Genomic DNA, 22,911 nt, shown 5'->3' on the forward strand with positions numbered 1-22,911 from the left:
GTTGCGTTTATATCCAGACTCAGCTTTGTTTTGTGAAAATTTTTCAAAATTTCGTGAAAAATGAATAAATTATCGTACTTGTGGTTAAAAATGTGACAATTTCGTAAAAATGTCGTGATTATTTAATTATTTTCACCATGCAATGTCATACAATCACACTAGTAATATCCGTTACAAGAGCGTTATGTTGAAGTTTTCATGTTCGAGGAAAAGTTTGAAAAAGCGAAACGTAGTTGAGGAATTTCTAATTAGTTGCAATGAAATCTCCATCTTGGTTTCTGTTCAATGACGGCAAATTTGCAAAACAAAAATATCTATCTTCAACATTGTTGCTTTAAAATGTTTTCTGTGTTTACTATACTCCAGCAGGCCGTGATATACGTCTGTCTTTTTTTTTTCTCGCAGTCTATGATGAGTCTGGAATCTTGTTGATTTTTTCACGGCTTCCTTAATGTTACTTGCATCACGAATGCAGTAACTTTAGTGGAGTTGTAGAGTTTACTTAATTTTTGCAAATATTTAAAAAACAATAATTAACAGTGCAATTTAGGTGAAATTGCAGTGGTAAGTTTCCAATTTATAATTATTACTATGTTAAACGTCTCTAAAAATAATATGTTAAAAGCCTAAAGCAGTAAAATCAATATGTCACTTAAGCGGTAAGAATAGGGAAATTATGTGTGTTAGGTTGGGAATACTGAAAGTGGAATTTTAGACTTTCCGCGGATTGGTTTTGTGCGGAAACCAAGCAAATACGCACGATCTCGCACAAATAATTTTAAAACATTAACGTTTCAAATTGTACGTTTCCTCATATGTTACTATTATTTTATTCGTATTGCGTTTATATCCAGAGTCAGCTTTGTTTTTTGAAAATTTTTCAAAATTTAAAAATGAATAAATTATCGTACTTGTGGTTAAAAAGTGACAGTTTCCTATAAAGTCGTGATTATTTAATTATTTTCACCGTATAATGTCATACAATCACACACAATCTTAAATAGCAATAATTTTTTTTTGCGCGATGGTGTTTTTTCTAGTCGTTACAACACACGGCCGCCACTATTGAAAATTGATTTTATTAAATATAGCGTTGCCAACCTATGTTTTAAAATAGTAGAAATAACTGCTGTAGGGTTGTAATGAAAACCACTGCCTTCTATGTATGCTACATTGCATGTAAAATTCATACTCAAAAGGCATTGTTAATTAATATACTCCCCCCCCCCCTCGCTGTTATTTATACTCGCTTTAACATCTTTGGTCATATCGCGAGTTAATCTTTGGTTGAAATCCGAAGGCCTGTGTACTATTGTTGAGACTGGTATATATACATTATGTTTTATTTAATGACGCTCGCAACTGCAGAGGTTATATCAGCGTCGCCGGATGTGCCGGAATTTTGTCCGCACGAGTTCTTTTACATGCCAGTAAATCTACTGACATGAGCCTGTCGCATTTAAGCACACTCAAATGCCATCGACCTGACCCGGGATCGAACCCGCAACCTTGGGCATAGAAGGCCAGCGCTATACCAACTCGCCAACCAAGTCGACTTTGAGACTGATTCTATTGTTGTGAACTAGATGGTGACTGTATATATGTTACTGATTTGTTATGAATATGATTTCGGTGATGAATGAGGTCGGTGATATTCAGGGATGTTGTGGCCCGAATTTTCTGGCATTTGCCTTACGGTTGAGGAAAACCCCTGAAAAACCTCAACCAGGAAATTCAACCCGACCGGGAATCGAACCCGGGCCCTCTGCATAAGAGACCAGCATGCTGACCCCTACACTACAGAGGTGGTCGAATATACATTATACGAAACAAATCACTGCATTTGAAATGTGCTGAACTTTATTTAAACAATGCAAACTTCGCTTAACAAAAAGAAATAAAAAATTATTCCAATTGAACACGAAATATTAGGCCTATAAGTACCTGAATCATTTTTACTCCTTTATATTGAAGTTCATGGTGAAATTTGTACGTTGACCAGACTGCTAACATCACCCAGCTATGAGAGGATATACGGGGAGGATAAAGACAGGAATGAGAAATATGAAACTTTTATTTCAAATCCCAACATGCTCACAGTAATTTAACAATCACAAACCGCATTAAATGTTTAATTCAGTGATAGGGATTCGATTATGTTTGTTTATTTATTTAACATAATATTGACTCGCTTATTAGATTCCTGTCATTTTTTCCTAGGTGGTTTTTTCCGACCGTAAGGCGATTGTCAGGTAATACCACGAGAATTCTCGCTAAATAAAATATATCTACATTACTAATTCCACTAAATCTTAGTAGTTATCCTCGCAGTTGGAACAGCATTGCTAAGTAACCTATTAAAATTAAATTAAAGATGGCGTTCTCTCCAGTACACTATAGAGTTAATAGCACAATTAGTGGCCTCTGTTGTTGATACAGAAGACTGTTTATTCTATAATTCGCTATGGATATTAAGGATATACTGATGTAAGATTTTGTCATTTTTGGTAAAAAAATTGATTATATGTTTTTATCTTTAAACAATTGTTTATGGACCGCATTTTAAATGCCCCGTCCACGCCCTCCTGAATTGTGCGACCATTTTGGGAATTATGCTGTATTTCATACATTATTTATTATATTAGATTTCCGATTAAGCAAGTGTAGCTTTTCGACTTCTCGAAATAATTCTTCATAGAATCCAACAGATGTCACTTCAAAGGCTGCTTTCTTTGAAAAATATTAAATTACAAAGTAGAGCACAACTTTTGTCTGAAGGAAAATTCCATTTGTTGCTAGTAGCCATAACAACGTGGTTTCCAGGCTTGATTTTTGTTTGTGATACAGGAAGTATTTGTAAGTTTCTAACAGTTGTATTGGTTATAATAGTGTCTGCAGTCTATAGTGATTTGTAAATAATAGTTATCTAGTATAGTGTTTTCACAAGTTTACATAGTTTTTTTTCAGTCATCTTCATTTACTACTGTTCGTTAGGTGTGCACAGCGTGGTAGTGTATATAAGAGAAAGTTCTGCATATAATAAGCTAGGCCTATATATTTCAAAATACCTAGACAATCAAAAGGACAGAGATCTGGTTCATTATTATCATCCCAAACTTTGAAGTCAATTTCCTCCACTTTCATTTCCTATAAATTTTGCATTGCTAAAAATGCTACTCTCTCTCTACAAATTTTGTACTACATGCATGATTTTTTGTGGAGGTTTTTGAATGTGTTTTTAACAAAACTTACTACTTACTAACGCTCATTTTTTAATATTAATTTTTCTTCGTGGTCAAGTTGATTTTTTCTGTTTTTACACTTTAATGCATAAAGTATGTTTAATTATTTTTAGTGAAGTAAAAAAAAAAAATGTTAAATTTTGTTTTGAGAGTCTGACAAGTAGGCCTATGTAGACAAAATTTCAAGCTAAAATATTTGAATTTGTGGAAGGAGTAGCAATTTTTGAAAACCTAAATTTACACAATTTAAAATTACAAATTTGTTAATAATTCATATATTTTTGCACCAAATGAGATTAAACTTTGTACAGAGACTATTTATATGCAGCAGGACAATTGTATAAAATTTCAGAGATCTACCTAGTATAGTTTAGAAAATTGACGTTTCACATCAGTCTACCCTTCAAATTTAGTGTATCCCACTATTTTTTCGCTTTGGGATCTATTTACAGAATCCATCCAGCTTATATCCTATCCCCGACGCTTGATTCGACGGCTAGATTCTGTTCAGACAAAGCGGTCGGCGTTGTAAAGCAAGCGTATTCCGTCTTTTGAAGTCCGACATGTAATAGCTATCACCTAGCAGCAGCTGTTCTGCCTAATTATACAGAATGACCCACGAAAATTAGTCCTGTGAAGCTTCCTCTCCGTCGCTATCGTCACCTTTCTGTTGTGTTTGAAGCGTCGTGTGTCCCTGCAACCTTCTAAAGCACGTATAACAATGCTCTTCCCTGAAAGCGAGAATTAATCTATATAGATATGGTGATTTGTGACATACGTTTTACACTGTAAAAATAATGCACAGGATGTTGGTAATAGAGATAATGGAGCTTCTGTAGAGGACAGAATTTCAGTGGGGATCATATGGTAACAGAGGAAGTTTGTCCCCCTGCCTCTTGTCCAACACAACTCGTGCAATCTGTAGCGAGATTCTAACTCGACCGCTTCTAAAAAAAATAGCACTCCCAGAGGATGATCGGTTTCTATTCTTATCGTTAAATCCGAATTTTGCTATGGATTTTGCTTTTAGCGTAACTTCCGTAGGAAGGAGGATGGTTAAATATTGTGAATAAAAAAGAGCAAATTTAAACAAAACTTTTTTCTACTATAGTACTTACGTAAAGTTGCATTTTAGGCACTGCTATTCATTTTACGCACTGCCAAAGAAAATGTAATATTCAATATACAAACTTCATTCAGTAAGAAATTCGCAGTTCCTCGTTCTTTCGTTACTTAAATATTAGCCTACACGAAACACAAATAAGTAACAAATTTAACATTCATATATGTACATTTTAGCCCTTTTAATTCGATTTACGCACTGCCAAAGAAAATGTAATATTCAATGTACAAACTTCATTCAGTAAGAAATTCGCAGTTCCTCGTTCTTTCGTTACTTAAATATTAGCCTACACGAAACACAAATAAGTAACAAATTTAACATTCATATATGTACATTTTAGCCCTTTTAATTCGATTTACGCACTGCCAAAGAAAATGTAATATTCAATGTACAAACTTCATTCAGTAAGAAATTAACGCAATTCCTCGATCTTTCGTTACTTAAATATTAGCCTACACAAAACACAAATAAGTAACAAATTTAACATTCATATATGTACATTTTAGCCATTTTAATTCGATTTACGCACTGCCAAAGAAAATGTAATATTCAATGTACAAACTTCATTCAGTAAGAAATTAACGCAATTCCTCGATCTTTCGTTACTTAAATATTAGCCTACACAAAACACAAATAAGTAACAAATTTAACATTCATATCTACATTTTAGCCCTTTTAATTCTGAAGTTGTATGTATACTCATTGTAATAAGATGTATCATTCAGCTGTTTCTAACCGCTTTGTTGATTATATAGCCAGTTCAGACTCCCATGAAATCGTGAACATGAATAAAACAGGCTGTCATTCCATGGGTACTTCTTAATGGTTCTGAGTTTAGATGGCCATGACATTGTGACCTTATAACCTCTCCAACTTGAAATATTGTATTTATTTAATGTAAATTTGTGCTTTCGTAGAAAAAAAAAACATTGTATGACACACATTCATAAAATCTTTTTGGCCCTCGTGTGTTTGTCTCATAACTATTAAAACACTATTGATATGAAAAATACATATACAGGAGAGTGATTTTTTTGGTTTTAACGATATACGCGAAATGTGTTAACATTTTATGCATGGAAAATGCAAATCCTTTAATGAAGTCCAAAATTAAGTGAAATATATCCGCGAATTTTTTGCGAAATTGGTCAAATCCACGAAATTACGTCATCGCGATATTTTATGGAGAATTTCTTCCAAATAAAAGGGGAAAATTTTGTTCATTATAAAATATAACCTACTTGAACATTTCTACATATTTGATCGTTCACCATTACACCTGTGTCATCTGCTGTGACGCCATTTTTAAATGTTTCATGCACAAGGTTTTTAAATGTTCCCAAACTATGATATTTTCATCTTCCGTAATTTTTTTTCTTTAAATATTCTTTGGTATGTGAAAAATGTATCCAGAAAATTTAATGCGCACTTACAGCTTTGTCACCAGTTGTGACGCCATTTTAAAGCCCTGCTGCAAAGGATTTTTAAATGACATTAAATTTTGATTAAAATTTCCCGTAACTTGCTTTATTCCATACAAAAAGTTATATATTTCCGGAGCTACTAATGCTACATGCACGATATTTGATACACACATTCTTTAGACTGCTAAGAAGCTTTTCTTTGGAATATAAATGTGGTTTCATTTCATTTGAAGTATATACCTCCGTATTTCTATAAAACTGTCTCTAAATGCATTCTTAAAATGTTATCTTAAAGTTTTGAAAAGCCAATATCAAAAATTGTGCTGTAACCATTTTAAATAACGTGTTTTTAGAAGCAAAATGTAGAAGCAATTTTGAATTTACCTTTAAAACGGCTGAGATAGGCCTATATCCATTTTAGTGAATTATTGTATCCTGTTTTTTCTTCTTCAAAATTTGGCACTTTTTTTTTAAACTAATCACGATTTGAAGTTGTTACAATGTTGTTATTTCCATATAGGAAGAATGAAAATTTTGCATTAATTAGGAAAAAATGTCGAATTTCAGCATCCTCGCCCTTTGAAAGAATCTCTCTCATGAATAAGAATAATCCAGCAAAATTCCCGACCGTTCTAAATTTAAATAATAATTCCTTTTTTTATTTAACTTAAAAGATTGTTGTTTTCATCTTGTTAAGATGTACGATAGTGTAGTCCTACCATACTAATTCCAACAAGAATATTGTAATATTTCAACATATCGGATGCGAAATGACTGCAAATATTTTGCTGAATATTAGAGATGTCTATAATTGATATAAAATATATATTTTTTTTAATTATGGTTTATTTAACGACGCTCACAATTGGCGGGGTCATATCAGCGTCGCCGGTATGCCGGAATTTTGTCTCGCAGGAGTTCTTTTACATACCAATAAATCTACTGACATGAGCCTGTCGCATTTAAACACACGTAAATGCAATCAACCTGGAAACCGGGATCGAACCCGCGACCTCGAGCACAGAATTCCAGCGCTATACCGACTGCGCTACCCAGGTCGACTATAATATTGATATAATGAATGTTGGCTCTTGAATGCATTATTACATTACTAAGAAATAAAAAGACACGGTATGCCGGAATTTTGTCTCGCAGGAGTTCTTTTACATACCAATAAATCTACTGACATGAGCCTGTCGCATTTAAGCACACGTAAATGCAATCAACCTGGAAACCGGGATCGAACCCGCGACCTCGAGCACAGAATTCCAGCGCTATACCGACTGCGCTACCCAGGCCGACTATAATATTGATATAATGAATGTTGGCTCTTGAATGCATTATTACATTACTGAGCAGTAAAAAGACAAATTCAGGTGTTCAAAGCGCTTTCTTATTTAATGCTAGCTATACGAAGTGCCTAAATCTATGGAGCGACCCTCCAGAATTTTCATCGTACAGAGCCATAACATCGCATCAGAGACCCAGTGTTCATCATATGAAAATATAACCCTATGGACATTCATGTAACCTGCTTTGGCGACATAGTGTTTTTATTAGTTCATTTTTCCTCTTAGAAGCGTATTCGCGTTCATTATCATCAGCTGTGAAATAATACATACATATATCCCACAGATAGGAATTTATCTTTTGGAAGAAAAATCCCCAATAACTGGATGACATTAAATCAAATTTTCATGCGACCCACTTCAGCTGGAGTGCCAACTCCTGTTCTGTGACGTCAAAGAAGTGCATGTGACGTATTTTGTTCCGATTTCCGCATTACTATTAAAATTATTATACGGAGATTGGGTGGAAGCAGAAGCAAACAGAATTGTTGTACGGGTCTAGAATTTTTAATCTCCCGTCGGCGGCCTCGTATGAAATGACTCAGCTGTACATTTTAGAGAGAAACTAGTCTTGATTTCACCGTCCTTAGCAACCTAAACATTGCCTTTGTTCACGACAGCGAATTAAACATTTTCAGTTCACAGCAGTGAATTCTTTCTTTTTTTTTTTTTTTTTTTTTATCACACACTCCATGACAACGAAATCCATACATCTGTATATATAATTTCAACTGGTAATGGAAATACGGGGAAACGGCTGAACGGATTTTAATGAGTGACCCCTGATTTTCATGCCAGGCATCCAAAGTTTTTCGGAAAAATAGTAGTTTTCAGTGAAATGTCAAATTTCCTACATAATTTTCCTATTTTCTAAAATCCATCTGTTGTCAGTTTTGAGAACTAATTTTATTGAATCACGGCCGACTTGATTGAATTTCAGAACAAAACACACACTACAATAAACAATAGGCTATTACACGAAGGCCATGACCTGCAGGATTGCCGACATATTTAGAGCTCAGTTCAATTTGTTATTAAAAACTAATTCTGCAGTGTATTTTCTGAGTACAGCCGTGTATTGGAAATTCAAATCTACGAAACTTGAAACTTGATGACATTATTACCATTAGAAATTAAATATTATTATAGTTAATATCATAATGCGTCTATTTTTCATTAATTGTACATAATATTGATGCTATATTGATGACATGAAAGTGAAACGTTTTGAGGTTATGTAAGTAAATGTAGAGAACATCTTAATTTAGATCTTCATTTTTATAATTTACTGAGTGACTGCTGTATATAACTACAAAACTTAAGTAAGATAATAATATTGTTATTAAAAATCAAATATTCTTATACTTATTAACCCAGTGGGGTTGGGTCTTTTTCATATACTACTTAATGGCGGTGTAGTGTAGATATTGATACGTATCATTGTCTTCAGTATTGGCTCGAGAGAGCGCAAAAATTACAGTTCCTAAGGAAAGATAAAAAGGTATTACTTACTGATAAAATAAGAGGCCTAGAAAATTCTGTAGTCTCCAGATCATTTCAGCAAGATCTCTTAGTAGGATAAAATGATTTTACGCTCTACATTTCAAGTTCTACATGCAGCAGCTATACGAAAATGCTATTGTTCGAAAGCTTAGCAAACCTGACATTTTTTAACTTTTGCCTACAATCCACAATGACCTGAAATAGCTACTGCTATCGTCCTGACATTGATACTTGCGTTTTCGCGTTGAAACTCAAAAACTGAAGTTGGATAGGTTCAAGAAAAGTATTTGGCCTAAAAAAATCCATTCAGAGGGAGTATGTTTCATTATTATAGAAGGAAATAACTATCAAAAAGACAAGTATTCTTCATTGAAAATAAATCTGAAAATTTTTTATTTGAACGTCTAACGAACTTAGTTTGCAGCAGCATTTGCTGCACAAGCCACTAGTTTATTAATAATTTAGAACTTCTTCACAAACAACACATTACAAAGAAAAGGTCTACAATTTAAAATTAAATTTAGATACCAGTAATTGTTTAGATAATGTAAGTATATTATAAATACAATTTACAATTTATTGCGCTACAGAATATCATAAAATAATTACACAATATTATTTATTTAACAAGGACAGTTTACTAAATACAGTAAGTAACTTAATTCAAACCGACAAATAACACACAAGAGCTAAAAAAGAAAAAGATAAAAAAAGAGAAAAAACACATTTAATATAAGTAAATTGACAATCAGACAGAAGCCAATTTTAAAATATTTCAAATTTGGAAAATGGTTTGTAATTTTATTATAAAGTCTTGGGCCGAAACTAGCACCATGTTTAAGAGCTGCACTTGTATGACATTTAGGCTCAATTAATGGGAAATTAGACTTTTGTCTTCGAGTACGATATTCATGTCGATTAGATTTATGTTTTATTTGATTTCTGTGGTAGTAAGTTAGTGAACTATATTTATACATTTCCTCAATGGTTAATACTTTAAAATTTCCTCAATTGTTAATACTTTAAAATCTGAATAAATTAAATTTGTTGGATAATCCATACTTTTGGTCATACAAATTTTTATTAATCTTCTGTGTAATAAAATTAATGGATTAAGTACAGATGATGCTACTCCACCCCAATTTATTTTACCATATTGTATTAATGATTGTACTAAAGCTAAAAATATTATTCTCAATGCCTCCTTAGTGATACAATTTCGAAGTAATGGATCAAATATTGTATAGCACAGAGAGTGAACAGATTTTACTCTCTTATACTATCAAGTCTATTGCTGTGACAAATGAAAGCAGTTTCTGGACTTACCGTAAGATAATAATCAGTGGGATGGTTTATGTTGATTTGCGAAGTTGCAAATTGTAGATAGTCTACTTTAAGTCGCAAATCTACCAACAACATCAAGTCGACATTAAATTTACTTCTATATCTGTTCTTCAAGAAGATCAGAGTAGAAAATGTACTCTCACATAAGTACGCTTATGTATACTGATGTAAATGGCATTAAGTGTTGTATTGGAATATGGAAAACATCGGGATACATGGTTGTGCATGCAACCAAGATTGCAACAGAGACGTAAGAAACACGATCTTTAAGCTTGTTTCTATCTTGAGTGTAACATCTGTTAAAGTGAGTTATGAAATTAATTTTCATTCTATTAACCGTGTTACATACATAACAAACTGGCATGTCTGCGTTACAGTGAAGAATGCGAAATAGAAAGTTCGTAATTGACTTCCTGTGCTGACTTCTGATTTTCTGTTTTTCAAATGAAATAACCCAAGTTTTACTCAGTTTTCATCACATAGTTCATTACTTATATAAATGAGGGTATGCACTCCACCATACGACTCTTTAGAGCAGCGTTTCTCAAACTATGGTCCGCGGACCACCTGTGGTCCTTCAAAAAAGACAGAAGAAAAAATAAAATTCGAACGAATTGCGTATCACACTATAGCTTAAAATCTCAGAGTTTGGAAATGACACATGGCAATCGAATTTCACTCAGACATTTTGTGAAATTTATTACTCTACCCGTCTATCGACTTCCCACTCTACTCTCAGCAACAAAAGAGGGATTTAAAGCACTATATACGTGGTGCTTCTCGACATCTTTTCCCTGCACATCTGGCGCCGCGCCTGTAACCCAGCCAGGGACTACCCGAATTCAATACATAGGACCAAAGTACCGAACCTTAATTCAATTTTAAAATATAAGTATACTGGTATTAAAATAGGCAACGAAAGTGATAAACTTTCTTTCGAAGAGAACAAGAGTAAGGTGGTCCGCGGAACTGTCTGACTTTAAAAAGTGGTCCCCACTTCAAAAAAGTTTGAGAAACGCTGTTTTAGAGGAAATCAAAACATAAATTCAAAATGTAACATATTTTTTCTCGGAAATAATATGAATTAAAGTTTGAGTACGAGCAACACTATAAACATTATTTTTCACATTTAGGCTTGATTTAAATTAATAAGGCTTCTTTCTTCCTTGTATTTCAGGTACTGAATTACATGTCAAAATTAAAGAACATTCTGAACTCAAATTGCATTACATTTTCTTTGCTTTATTATTATTATTATTATTATTATTATTATTATTATTATTATTATTATTATTATTATTATTATTATTTAGATGTCATTTAGTTTGCAGGGTACTAATGATGTCAGAAAAGCCTATGTGACTGCATAAACTTAAACTTCCCGAAGTCTATTAAAGTAAATTTTTCAGGAGAACAAGAAAACTATATAAACTTGCAATATATGTAATTAAGAGTATTGAAATAAATATTTGTATGATTAAAAAACACAGGCTTATAGTCGGACTTGGGATATTCTTCTTATAGGATGGTAGCCTACGCGAAACACAACACACATCAGGTTAAAAGTCAATTTCGGTAAATTCTGGACTTGGGATGTTTGTCAATTCAGGTTTTCAATTGAATTTTAACTTGTAACAAATAAAATGTTGCTACAAAATCCAGAATTATTGTCGCACATCCAAACGTATCTGTACTGGAAGAACCCTTAATAATATTTAACAGACATCATCCAAGTGTATTTACAATGTTGTAACATCGCCCAGCATTTAAATCCATTATTTCATGATTAATAACAGAAGTTTATGTACGTATTTATGGAAATACTATATCTTAAATTTCGTCAAAGAATCGCATTATGACCACTTTTTTTTCACTCTGTATAAAATCTTGGTCTTCAAATCATTGACTTATTTTCTCCACTTTCAGGTAGCTTTTTTACCCTCATTCATCCTACTGAATATATCAAGATAATAAATTACAACAAAATTCGGTGGACCGTTTTTTGTTGGTATACGTTTTAAAATATGTTGAAAGTTTTAAAACAGAAGAAGCACGATTACAGTCATTTGTCTCGTCACGTGGGTTGTCATTGGCAACTGTCAAGGACAATGCTTTAACGAGGAATTCCCAACTTAATTAAGAGAATTCCACTCCCCGATTTTAATTGGTCTTGTGTTAGGAAATGGAAGCTGTAAAGTGGAAGATTGATTTTAATTTTGCTTATATTATGCCTGCATCTCATAGCCCTTATAAATCCGGTATCTCAGGTGCAGAAATGATATTCGTGGTGTATGCTCCAACAGAACACGGTCTTGAGTTCCACTTCAGCCTACGTTGGGAGTGGTATCCTGTATTTTGTTGTCTACTCACTCCACTTTACAGGAATCTCACTCTCGTGTTCTCTTGGTAAGTCGAGGGAAAAATCCTAGATATAACTTCACCAAGGCTCTTCGAAGTTATAAAAAAAACCGCGGCGTAATAAGAAGTGGGACTAATTAGACTGAAATATTGTGCGCAATATTTGGTAATCTACAAGAATCCGTGACGACACATATGCTACTATATTACTATTGATATTAGTGTTACAGTTGGTAGAAAATATGTTGCCAACCTCTAAATTAACCGACAGTTTTCGTGGCAACGCCATATTGTATTTTTTTTGTCTAGTGCAGCTCTCGGCATAAGAGGGGAAGTGAAAGAGACTCTGAACCCCCCGCACATGTCTTTTTCGCTTTATCCCCCCTAAAAAAAATCAAGTGGATATAACGACTTTTATCAGTGGGTTACTTCATATTATATAGGCTACTCCGCTACTACAGCAGGTCCTATTAGAACAATGGTTCTTAACCGGGAGACGCGGCAGTTAATGGGGGATGCGAATACAATAATAATAATAATAATAATAATAATAATAATAATAATAATAATAATAATAATTTTACTTTAATTTGTGAAAATTTGAACATTATACTATTTTATGTTAGATAAAAACTTAATTAAAGTGTTTTCTTTTAAAATCGGTAACAAATTTCACATTACTATATTGTATGTTCTTCTCTATATCTTGTACCAGGGGATCGCACTAAAGAAATGTGAAAAGTTGAGAAACACTGGTGTAGAATATTTGTTGTTACTACTTTCCCCCATCGAAGATACTTTATATATGTATGGCACTACTAGATTGCTAGAATACAAGTACGTAGGCCCTATATGTGTTGTACTTTAGTTACTTACCATAAATCTTTTGTGTCTGGTTTTCGGCAAACTGAAAATGTTACAGAAACTTAATGTGTAATAAAATGTTGTAAAGAAAATATGAAGTTTTAATGTGTGATGTTTTTGTATACATCTTACGCGACAATCCGACTCTTGCGACATCATTTAAAGGTAATATTACTGTTCGGGAAATATCTGTTATTATTCGGCTGAGAAGCTTTTATCATCCAGTCTGCTGTCGAAAACTCTGAAAGTTATCATTTATAAAACAGTTATATATTACCGGTTCTGTATGGTTGTGAAACTTGGACTCTCACTTTGAGAAAGGAACAGAGACTAAGGGTGTTCGATAATAAGTTGCTTAGGAAAACATTTGGGGCTAAGAGGGATGAAGTTACAGGAGAATGGAGAAAGTTACACAACGCAAAACTGCACGAATTATATTCCTCACCGAACATAATGAGGAACATTAAATGAGATGGGCAGGGCATGTAGCTCGTATGGGTGAATCTAGAAATGCATATAGAGTGTTAGTTGGAAGACCTGAGGGGAAAAGATCTTTGAGGAGGCCGAGACGTAGATGGGAGGATAATATTAAAATGGATTTGAGGGAGGTGGGGTATGATGGTAGAGACTGTATTAATCTTGCTCTGGCTAGGGACCGATGCAGGCTTCTGTGAGGGCGGCAGTGAACCTCCGGGTTCCTTAAAAGTCATTAAATATTACTGTTCGGAAAAGACAAATTAATAAGATTATTGATGGATACTATGTTGTTGTTTAGTCAACTGTTCGAAGACAGGTGGAACCTCATCAGATTTGAGATGAAGACAGGTTGGAACCTCATCAGATTTGAGATGTATATAAACAATTTTATTATTTTTCTTCTTACTCGTATCGTCAAGTGAGATGTACTGCTTGATATATAATCTGTTGGATATATGCCTTTAATTTAATTTGACATTAAAGTCTCCTAAAATTATAATTATTACACTTAGTTTAAATTGAGAGATGATGCTTTTTACTTCAAGACTCAAGAATAATTACGTATCTTCGTTTTTATTATCGTAATCTGAAGCCTTTGCTGTGTTTTACCGTATAACGGTGGCTTTTTTTACGCCTCTGTCACTTCACTTCTACGGGCGCTCCCTGCTCTTCATGGATCGCTGATCCGGAACGTACTATCGGTTTTGACTGAAAGAGTATTCACGTTGGACTACCAAGCTCCTAAGATCGAGCGTCTAACATTTCCATCCAGTTCTGAATTTTAAAAATTAAGCTTGTTTCCCTGTAATAAATTTGTTGAACGATGGGAGCTCTTGAACAGATGGACTGGCTTGTGTTGGGATGAAATGGAAGGAGGCTTTATTCGTGATTGTATCTGTGCTTGTGGAAAGGATATCTGGTTAACATATGCGATCGTAATTAGCAATTCATTAATCTGCTGATAACATTGCGCACATCAGAATATCTGTTGATATTACAATGGGAATTGTATTTTCGTAGTTTGGCAGGCAAAAATTGTCCTATGCAAATATTTGTGAAAACACACGTTTGGAGCATTCCCAAAATCTCGAAATGCCCCATTTACTTCCTTTTGGACGCCAGCCAGTGACGACTTCAGAAGTCATATTCTACAAAGATGTGGACTAATATTTTACAAGTTACAAGAAAAGTTCTTGCCAAGTGTGGTATAGTGTTCTGTGTTACAGGAAAACCTGTATGAGTTGTATATTATTAGTAGACTTCGGACTTTTAGGCTTCATAAACTAGATTTTTAGGTATCCTGTAATAAGCTCAATATAACTATGAAATGACCTCTAAAAATTAAAAGTAGTCTCTAAGAATCATATTTCTTTTTCTTGAAGAAGAAAATTTACCTGGGTGTCTAGAGTCTGGAAATTTGTATGAATAGGAGTGTGATTGTGAGTGTGCCGGGTTAATATTAATTAACCAATTATCCAAAAAATATAAAATACAATATATCAGGACTGTCGCTGGGCAGTAACCTTAACACACGCTTCAGCGTCACATTGTTGACAAATAACTCCATCTGTTAGCACAACCATAAAGCACTAATAGATGCTCTAGAGTTACCAACAACGGAAAAAAAAAAAAAGAATCATGTTTAAAATGGCCTTTCATCACTCATAATTAATAAAATTATATCTCGTACCTACTATTGGATGTATTAATTGAGAATTAAATAGGTCTGTCTTATGAAAATGTTTTTCTAGTTACTTTTCCAAATCTTCCAGAGACAATTTCTCACTTTCTATCTGTTAACATTAGCTTATAGGCAGAAAACGAACGCTCAATGCCTACTGATGTCGCGGGAACATTCTTCAATTGTTTATACTGGACAGTTACATTTTTCTCCATTTTGTTGTACTTCCCCAATAAAGCATTCGCTCTTGCATTTAAATCTGTAGTCCAGGAATCTTCTGCAGAACGTTTCCTAGTTTCCCTCTTTCTCCAACTAGTTAGGGTGTTGAGCTAAATGTCTCCCTATCATGAGCTAAAAAATGATGTAGCCCGTAAATTGGTTTCCCTGGAGTTTCTGAAGAGACTATCACAGCAACCAAGAATGTAAAATGTGACCTGATATAACTCGCCTTGATGTGAATGGAGTCATCCTTAAATATTCTTAACATGGGAGATTGAAGTTGCCTCATCTTCCAAAAAGGAAATTGTCTCCCACTTCATCAAAATTAAGCGAATTCATTTTCATCCGTACAAAGAAATTAAACAGAAAAAAAGCAATCTTAATATAAATGTGTCTCTTCAGGAAGAAAGTAGGTTTTTACCTAAAATCCGATGTATTATTATTAATAAAAAAAATCTTATTACGTCAATTAATAATTACTATAATTGGTGAATTACTAAAGAAGTAAAAAAATACATTGTAACCCCCAAAATTATATAATACGAGTATATTAGATATTTAAAAACGGGTTCGTTTGTAACTCCCAAAAATTATTTGGATTGAGAATAGATGACATTGATTATGCTGATGGTTCTTTCACTCAGATGCAGGGTTACAAGGCCGGCCTTCTATTTACTCTCTACTTCAGGAATTACATTTATTGTCATTCTTAGCCTCAAACTTCGGATTTCCTGGTATGAAACCACACAGGACGATATTATTGCTATTACAGAGATGTCAACCGTAATCTCTTCGTATTTGCCATCCCTTTTCTAAAAAAGTCAGATCTGAACCAGATTATATAGGCCTATACTTATACCTTACCTGTCAGTTCTTCTTCGATAAATCATTCTTTGTGGCATGTTTTTCATCCAACAACTGCTTTTCTGCAAATTTTTTCTTGGAATATACTTTTCCTGTTTAATTATAATTAACAAAAAATCACAGAATACACTTGTTTTACAATTTCACTTGTTCATAATGTTTTATGCTTCTTTGAATCAGTGTGTCTTCTGCCACCATGAGCTATAAAAATGAGCACACACTGCAAAATATATGCTTTTTTCTAACACGTGAGGCAACTGAACATGGCCATTCCTTTGTGTAACCATCTCGATATTTTTGTAATACTGCTGTCTTCTTACTAGTGGATGCAGTTTGAGAACTTACGTGCTTCATTTTAAAAAATCAATCACTGGACATTTACATTTTGGAAATAACTGCCACATATAGTATATGTAACAGATAAAAGCAGAATCATGAAGTGTCGACTGCATTCGTCTTGTTCAAAATTTCGCTAACCACGCCGACGACGACGACGACGAAACACCACAGACTAACCTGCATCCTGGATTCACACCAACAATTGTAGCAGATGGAAGTGACAATTTCACCCGTTTAGCTGCCAAATGTGCATAGAACTAGACGCAAGCGTCTTGACACATTGTCTCTCGTTTCCTATATGTCCCCCCCCCCTATAATAATCTTGTTTTTTCGCAACAATTTTCCCTTTGACCTTAATCTATACTAATAATAAATCTGTAGCCGAAATTTTTCTGGTAATTTTCGATTTTCCAAAAATAATTGGTCCTAACATATATTACTAGGTTCAAAAAGTTCCCGGAATTTTACTACCATTTTTCGTATTAATATATAACAAGGAATATTATACATTTGTTTTGTTGGTAACATTCATGATGTCATTTCCTTAAAGTTTGTTGATAATGGCGATTGTTGGTTTTGAGTTGTAGGCAATTGTTTATCATATTGTTTTGTTTGTTCGTCGCATTGTGTAATTATGTCCACAGAGCAACGTACAAACATCAAGTTCTGTGTTTTGTTACACAAAACTCCTGCAGAGACATTAAGATTGTTGGAAGAAGCACATGGCGAAGCAGCAATGAAAAAAACTGAAGTGTATGCCTGGCATAAACGCTTTTCTGGTGGCCGCGATAGCATCAAAGATGACGTACGCAGCGGCCGACCAACAACTGTAACAAATGAAGCAATCGCTCAGCGTGTGCGTAACATAACTGCTTTGGATCACCCACCATACTCTCCTGATCTCTCACCACCTGATTACTTTCTGTTTCCCCGTCTGAAAAGTCATCTGAAAGGACGGAGATTCAATGCTGAAGAGGTTATCGCAAACGCGACGAGAGCACTAAGACGGGTTTCACGAAATGGCTTCCAGGCCTGCTTCCAGGAACTCTACACGCGTTGGCAAAAGTGTGTTGTTGCGGAAGGCAACTATTTTGAAGGGAATGCTGTAGAATAGTGTTTAAGGTACGTTGTTTCTATGATACTAGCAAATTCCGGGAACTTTTTGAACCTAGTAGTATAATTAACCACCCTGAAACCGAAAATCGCTTTTTTGAAATTTTTGTTTGTATGTATGTATGTATGTATGTCTGTCTGTCTGTCTGTCTGTCTGTTACCTTTTCACGCGATAATGGCTGAACGGATTTCGATGAAAATTGGAATATAAATTAAGTTCGTTGTAACTTAGATTTTAGGCTATATGGCAGTCAAAATACGTTATTTAAAAGGGGGGTTATAATGGGGCCTGAATTAAATAAATCGAAATATCTCGCTTATTATTGATTTTTGTTAAAAATGTTACATAACAAAAGTTTCTTTAAAAATAATTTGCGATAAGTTTTATTTCATGCAAAATTTTGATAGGACTGATATTTAATGAGATAAATGAGTTTTAAAATTAAAATAACTGCCATCTAAGGCCGTGTAATGAATTAAAAAACAAATGACTTCGTCTATAAGGGCCTTGGGCAGCAACAATCGAAAGCTATGAAAGATAGCCTACAGAGAATGTTTCTGTGTTTGTATGAAGTAATAGGCCTATCGGAAGCTAAATTAACCGATTTGTATAATTAATTATTATTTCACCATTGGAAAGTGTAGTTTCTCTAGATGGACATAATGCTATAATGTTATTACAGTAACTTCTGATGTAATATAATATAATATGATATGTAATATTATATTATATAATTTAAGTTATTTGAAGGGTTCACAACCATAGTGGGCCAAGCGCCATTTACTGAATACGTAGAAAACAAGGGTTAAAATTAAGTTATTACCATAATTCAATGCAAACCTATAACAAGTAAAATAAAATATACACATTGAATCTAAATGATGTCGATCTTCATTAAACTATGGTTGCATGTAATAAAAATTAAGAAACAGGTTAAAGGAATTGTCATTGCACCAAATGAGTGTCTCTGGACCAAAATGATCGCATTTCAATTATTTGGATGCAATTTAAATTAAGTAACATATTAAACGATTTATCCTTCTATCAAACACGAATGTTCCCTGGATCAAACGTCCTATTTTAATTATGTAATTACTTTATATTTATTTCTAACGGGTGCAGCGGAGCGCACGGGTACGGCAATTTCTCTAATAATAGGGGAAATTCCTAATTTTTAAGGGAAATATTTAATAATAGTTGGTGCCTCTTAACAATTGATGGTTATCCTATTAAAAAAGTTGAAGACGTTCGATTATTGCACATTGATGTTTTCAATGTGCAGTTAACTAGTACCTCACCGAAAGCACAGAATATTCTCGCAGTACAAAATTCATTATAGCAAACAATTATCGTTAACCCGCTCTTAATGGCAAGTCATTAGACCAAGTTCATAGCAAGACACACTGGCTAAAGAGCCGTTGTGCTCTCTTCTTTTGAAATTAATTAGTGTTATCTGCAAAGATAAGACTGTGATGCCGTTATATCCGTAACCTGATGTTCGTGGTTTGCAAGAAGTAAACGGGCTGTTCATTTTGCGTTCTCGTGATGGATGAGGAGTTTCTTCTCAGATTGCAGCTAGGTGATTTTTATTGTGGCGCATTAAGGATTATTGCATATAAATTGCTTTAAGATGGCCGGCGAGGCGCTTTGTTGTAAAAACAGAGGAAGAAATTTATACGATAAAAGCCAAAAAGATGTGATGGAATGAATTTTCGTCTATGAATACATGGACTGCCGAGAAGAAAATCAGTGTCGGTCACTGATTTAAGATTTCATAATTTGTTTAAAGTTTTATAAAATTCTAAATATATACCGGTATTCATTAGACGTTCAAATAAACATTTTTCAGATTTATTTTCAATGAAGAATACCAGACATTCTGAAAGTTATTTGCTTCCATAATAATGAAAGATACTCTCCCTCGAGCCAATACTGAAGAGAACCACGCATATAAATATCTACACCACACCGCCATTAAATATATGAAAAAGACCCAACCCCACTTGATTAATAACTATAAAAATATTTGATTTTTAATAATATTATTATCTTACGTAAGTTTTATAGCTTTCAGTAACATATACTATATATATACTATATAGCCGCCACTCAGTAAAATATAGAAATCAAAATCTAATTTAAGTTATTCTCTACATCTACTTATATAACCCCAAAACGTTTCACTTTCATATCATCAATATAGCATTAATATGTATAATTAATGAAAAATAGTCACATCACGGCATTAACTACAATAATATTTAATTTCTAATAGTAATAATGTCGTCAAACCACCTCAAGTTTTGTAGTTTTTAATAGCCAATACACAGCTGTACCCAGAAAATTACACACCACAGAATCGAACCTGTAAATTATTTTTAGTAAGTTAAGTTTTTAATAACCAATTTAATTTGAGCTCTAAATATGTCAGCATTCTTGCAGATCATGGCCTTCGTGTAATATTGTTTACTGTAGTGTGTGTTTTGTTTTATTTTGAAATGCAACACGGCCGACTTGATGCTCGCTTCGCTTCTCCTGAATGCAATTAGCTAGTTCTCAAAACTGACGACAGATGGATTTTGGAAAATAGGAAAATTATGTAGGAAAATTGACATTTCACTGAAAACTACTACTTTTCCGAAAAAACTTTGGGTTCTAAGCTTCAAAATGAGGGGACATTTGTTAAAATCCGTTCAGCCGTTTTCCCGTAATTTCCATTACCAGTTCAAATTATATATATAGATATCACATAAATCGTCGGTTCCTTATGTAGGCCTATATGATTTTACAACTAAAAATGATACATTCTCTCTTCCGATGTTGCGTAGAAGGTATTGCTGAACTTCTTTATAGGTTAGGTTAAGCAAAATATGAAGAAAATTCGTCCAATAGTTAAGAGAACTCGTAAGCTATATACATAGAGGGATGCTAAAAATACCTTCTGAATATAGTGGGAGCAAAGCATGCGTATTTCCACGTAAAGTCTCAAAATAGATTTTCTTACCCATCACAGTACTGTTTTTATATTTCATAGTATTGAAAAAAGAGAGAGAGATATATTGAACTTCAACTGGATCGTGAATAAAAGCGACGAGCATCTGTGTGAAAATCAGAGATATACCTAGTTTTCTCTAACGACGGATTCGCGAAATATGTTTTTTTTTTTATCATATTAAACTCGCGAATTTTTTTGTTTTTAGCACGAATCTAGTTCGAAAGTGAAGTTTTTCAAGTCAAATTTTGGTTTGTTTGCGAAATTGTACCTTAAAGTGAAGTTTTTCAAGTCAAATTTTGATTTGTTCGCGAAATTGTAATTTAAAGTACCCAAATATTGATAATTATGTACAAAATTTTGAATCTAATATTCAAACCCTATTTCAGTACATCGGATTTCGAGTGGCTTTATTTTTAAATGGGATAAAGTAGAAATACAATGACTGTTTTGTTGTGTCTATTAGTTTACATTATTCACACACAGGATGGGAGACTGTTACACAAATTTCTCTTCACAACATGTAGGCCTACTTGCCGATAGAAAACTGTAAGTATTATCACGGTCTAATGTATTATTAAAACCTTAAGATACCCTTGATGATACAGATTTCTAATAATAATAATAATAATAATATTAGTTTTATTTTCCCTGGCAGAGTTAAGGCCATCAGGCCTTTTCTTCCACTCAACCAGGATCAAATCACATACAGAAAAAATACATACCGGTATACAAATATGAACTTAAAAATAATAATAAACATAATTAAGTACAAAAGAGAGATTGAATACATATACACAATCAGTATTAACTTTGAAATAACAATAATAAAAAAATATATATGTAATAAAAAAAAGAGACTGAATACATAATCACAAACAGAAAAATACATTCTAGTATACAAGTATTAAGTTAAAAGAAAAAAAAAAAAGAATTAGTACATATGAATATAATCTCACAACTAAAGGAACAGTACAATTAGTATGATCAGCACAGCACGTGTTACATTGAGACAATGACAATTACCTAGATATTAGTGTTAATGGAAAAATAAAGTAATGACTGTGTAAAATAATAATAATAATAATAATAATAATACCTAAAACTAGTTCTGTGCATTTAAAATATTTCTAAACAACCTAATTTTAAACAAGTGAGGACTAAGACTACCCCTGATTTCCAGCGGCAGCGAATTCCATGAGCGGGCCATGGCTATTGAGAAAGAACTTGAGTACAGACATGTCTGATGACGTGGTATTGATAGCAACAGATTGTGCTGTGAACGTGTATTACGATTATGATGTTCTAGTCTTTGTGAATAGCTAGCTATACAGTAATGTATTTTGCATGACGAAAGTCAAAAAGTTATATATTTTAAATGTGAAATAATACCGGATTTATTATGTTTTATTTTTTTAATAACACCGAAATTAAGGAAGTTTTATATCGAAATTTAAGATTTTTATTCGCCGCGAAATAGGATCCCTAGTGAAAATGAATTTTTAGGTGTGTGAGTGGGTGAGTATGAGGAAAGAATGCAATTATGCGAAGGCTGTTGCAACATTTTTATTCCAAAACGATGATTAGTAGAAACTTAGATCGAAAATGGACTCTTGTTGTCATTTCATGCTGTGGTACGTCACTGAATTCTGCATTCTAGGGAATTGCGTTTCAAATTAGATGTGTCCGTTGTGCTAAGACATCTGATATGAAGTTCGATGTCCGTTCTGTGGTTGATGGTTATCAATATCTCCACAATCATTATGGCGTACACATTCGCACATGCAACTCTGAGGTTCTACAATCGTAAGCCAACTGTGTGATTCAGAGTCCAGGTGTTTTGTGAGATTGAAAATTTCACAGCAGATGGCTCTTAGATGAGTAGTTTCCATATAATTGCTCGAATTCAGGGGATAGCTGCTTTGTGAATAATTGTATTGGAATATTTTACCTAATTTAGCGTAAACAAAGGAGTGACCATTGAATCGCAGAGTCGCAAAACAATACAGGATTGCCGT

General features: G+C 33.6%; 1 protein-coding gene across 32 annotated transcripts in view; it reads left to right on the forward strand.

Annotated features, from left to right (window-relative positions):
• LOC138692929 (RNA binding protein fox-1 homolog 2-like) overlaps positions 1–22,911 on the forward strand; it is a 1,380,865-nt gene that overhangs the window by 1,280,567 nt on the left and 77,387 nt on the right. The window lies entirely within an intron of this gene.

The sequence above is a fragment of the Periplaneta americana genome, chromosome 17 (genome assembly GCF_040183065.1).
Source record: "Periplaneta americana isolate PAMFEO1 chromosome 17, P.americana_PAMFEO1_priV1, whole genome shotgun sequence".
In the NCBI taxonomy this organism is placed as follows: Eukaryota; Metazoa; Arthropoda; class Insecta; order Blattodea; family Blattidae; genus Periplaneta; species Periplaneta americana.